The sequence below is a fragment of the Echinops telfairi genome, unplaced genomic scaffold (assembly GCF_000313985.2).
Source record: "Echinops telfairi isolate 266 unplaced genomic scaffold, ASM31398v2 ScPeMD7_11;HRSCAF=52, whole genome shotgun sequence".
NCBI classification, from domain to species: Eukaryota; Metazoa; Chordata; class Mammalia; order Afrosoricida; family Tenrecidae; genus Echinops; species Echinops telfairi.
In genome coordinates this window covers 7977782-7981609 of record NW_022103908.1, presented here as the reverse complement: position 1 = coordinate 7981609, position 3828 = coordinate 7977782, and positions in this window count along the sequence as shown.

Here is a 3828-nt window from a genome sequence, read left to right as displayed (position 1 = left end):
CTGAATTTCACATACAGAAATCACACAACAACAAAGAAAAAAATGGCAAAATAAGGCAGAGGAAAATCTCAATTGAAAGAGAAGCAGAAAATGTTAAAAACTGAAACAAATTTAAAATAGGTAAAAAAAAGGAGATCAAATGCTAGTCTTATATTTTAACCTAACTACATCTGCCATAACCGAGTTTTCAATGCTCCCTGTCCTACGGAAAGGCTGTTCCCATCCCTGGACTATGGTTGGAGGGCATTCACTAGAGGCTTAATCCATGCGAGGACCCTGCAAATGGGTTTTGAACTTTCACTATCATACATAGCTTTCTGCAAATTCTGTGTTCAGAATTTATTCTCGGACACTGTTCCCGCCTCTGAACTTGGATTTTATTAATTACAATCCTTGGATCATACAGGCTGGTGTGCTTCTTCCCTGAGGACTTAATTGACTCCTCATTTAGATGTTTGCTGGTTTGAAGACAAGGCTAGAAAACCCCAAACACTGTTCTTTCTGGTAGCTGGACGTCATTTGATTTCTTCACCTTGCTTTGTTATAACACTCATATCTTCAGTGATCTTTCCATGAAGGTGGGAAGTAAAAAGTAGGGCTATGTCATAAGAACTAATTGTACTTATATTAAAGCTATGACTAAGTGTAAGCCTAAAATTTATTCATATATCTGTGGTTTATATATGTCTCTGGTTCACTTAGATACATCATTATCATTTTATAATAGAGAATATTATAAGTCATTTCCATAGGGCATAAGGTTATTCTACTGACGGGATCATTAATTTAGCCAATGGTATTGAATTTCAAACACTGTTAAGAATGACTGCCTCCCCACCCCCCTTGGCGACCTTAGCAGTTTTGAGGAATATTGGTATTTTGTAGGATGCCCAGAGTTAGTATTTACCTGTTTTTGGTTTTATGGTTGGGGTGGGCCTACGGGGCATTGGAAGAAGATAACAGTGGTAAAGTGCTATTTTCTTCACATTATATCAAGGGTACATAATATCAACATGATTTATGATTATTGATGTTGACCTTGATCATTGGCTGACATCCTGCATTTTTAAAAGATAAAATGTCTAGGCATGCATCCAATATTTACAGAAGAGTGGTTGAAGCATTTGGATTAGACATATTTGGATTTGGTGGCTGGTTCTGCCAACTAATTGTATAATTTAGGAAATGGCCTGGGGGCTACTTCTGCCCCCCTCTTGCTCCACAAGGGGAAAGGAAAATGTCAATCGACACCAGAAAAGGGCTGATTTCTATGGGGCAGGGGTCCGACATACCTCTGCTGTTTTCCCTTTCTTCCCAAACATCACTCCCAAGGAAGACGACTCTTTAGGTAAAATGATGATTGAAATGGCCACACAGAACTCACGGAGAATACCTTCGTGAATGTTGGTTAGAGAAGTTAAAAGGAGCCCGAGTGACACAGTGATTACAAGTTGGGTTGCTAACCACAGGTCAGCAGTTTGAAACCACCAGCTGCTCTGAGGGAGAAAGAGGAGGATTTTCAGTGCTATAAACAGTTTCTGAGTTACAGTCTCAGAAGCTCACTGGGACCGTTCCACCCTGTCCTATAGGGTACGCTGCTGTAAGTCAAAACGGACTCAATGGCAGGTCACAAGTCATGATCAGACAACATTAAGGATACTTTTGCCTACAGTAGTACCTCTTCTCAACCACACTAACAAACACATCCATCTCGGGTCTTCAACTTCTCAGCTGTCTCCTTGGTCTCTGTCCAGCTCCTTTAGTGCTGATAAAATCCAAAGCCCGCCACTCCTTGACACCGGAAGTCAGACTCCTGCCCAAAGATACTCACCTATACTCACTCAGTGGGCAAACAAGCTCTTTGCTTCATCTCATGATCTTGCCGCTGTGGCTTCTATTGCTTCTGCCATCTCTGCCACTTCACCCAGGGATCTCACACGAGGCCTCCTAGTAGTTCTTCTTTCTTGATGGTTTGAGATCCTCACTCTCTGCTTCTGAAATAACTCACGTTATTCCCAGGGGAACAGCAATGTTGACGGACCCTCTCATGTTAGTCCCTACACCTTAATTGCATGTTCGCAACTAGCCATGTGGTGTAAGTTACAAAGACTATGGATAGATGGGTCATACCCATACCAAGAGGTTTCACTTCATTGCAGTAATATTGGGCAAGGTAACTTACTTCTTTACATCTTAATTCCCTCACCTATAAAATAGAACTTACAATACCCATACCATAGAATTATTTTCAGGATTTCAATTATGGAACACACAGTGTCAGATAAAAACCCTCAGAAATAGAAGCTATTATCAATATCATGCTACAACTTTTATCCTCAGGTATGATTGTATATTACCATGCATTAAAGTGGATTAACTGTGTTGGAGTTAATCTTTACAACTAGCTGTCCCTTTTCTGTTAAGGTTACTCTCAACTCAATTTACTGCCACTGAGTCAATTCTGACTCATGGCAACCCTCTAGGACTGAGAAGCCCTTCAGGTTTATGAGACTAAAGCTTTCTGGAAGCTAACAGCCTCATCTCTTCTGTGGAGCAGCTGGTAGGTTGGAACCTCAGATTTTGTGGTTAGAGACTGAGTGCCTAGACCACTGTGCCAGAACATTCGTCGTCTGATTATACTGAAATCAGACACAGCGAGAACTTCAATGAGCCAATGAGAGAGACCAAAGATCTGTATTCAGAACGCATTTGCCTACAGGGTAGTATGTAACATATGAGCATAAAGTTAACCTGATGAGACTAAGACGTAGTGTTATCTACAGCTATGACAGGTTGTGCTATCACTAAGGGAATTCAACCTTAAAATGTTTGCTTGCTCAAATAAATTGTCTGAGGGATCTGGAGGTCTTTGAGGTGGAGTCTTAGGCCAACCTATTTTTCCTTTATGCTTAAAAAAATCATTTTATTGGGGGCTCTTACAGCTCTTATAACACTCCATCCATCAATTGTTTGAAGTATATTTGTACATCTGTTGCCATCATCTTTTCCAAGACATTTTCTATCTGAGCCCTTGGCCTTGGTATAAGATCCTCTTTTTACCCCTCCCTCCCCCACCCTCTCACCCTTCAAAATACCTTATCAATTATATATTGTTATTATTATTTCATATCTTATACTGTGTTGTCTCCCTTCACGAAGACTTCTGTTTTTCTTCCCCTTGGGAGCGCTATATATTCAACCTTGTGATGGGTTCCCCCATTCTGCCCCTTCGCCCTCCCCTCATAGTATCAGGACTCCCACTACTGTTCCTGAGTCCCTTATGCTTTCTTGTGAATGGGGTGAAGTTTATAGGGCAAATCAGTGTCCCATTCAACAATCTGTACACATTTCATGTCATATTGCAGTCCACACTATAGCATCTCTTAGAGTCCGTCCTCCTAGCGTTTGTAATTTTCATTCCTCCCCCCTTCCCTTACATTCCCTGAGCAAAGGAGTGTGTAACCTCATAGTGTTCCTGTTCACCTTATAAACCTGTCTGTCTGCTCTTCGGCTGAAAATTGACCCACAGAGTTCCAGGCCCCGCGGAGGGTGACCCAGGTCCACAGACTTCTGGATTTTCCCAGACCACTCCAAAACAAGCAAATAATATCAACAGTTGAAACACACCGACACGGATCCTACAGGGTTTCTAAGACGGGCTATTTAGAGGAACCGACAGCGTCATCCTTTTCCCCGGAACGGTTGCTGGGGCTTGGACTGCCCATCTGGTGCTTAGCCGCTTGGTGCCTAATGCATGTGTCACGAGAGCTCTTTGCCTTTTTAACCGTGGCCCACAGAGCAGCGTGCGTGGGGATCTATATGTACAAC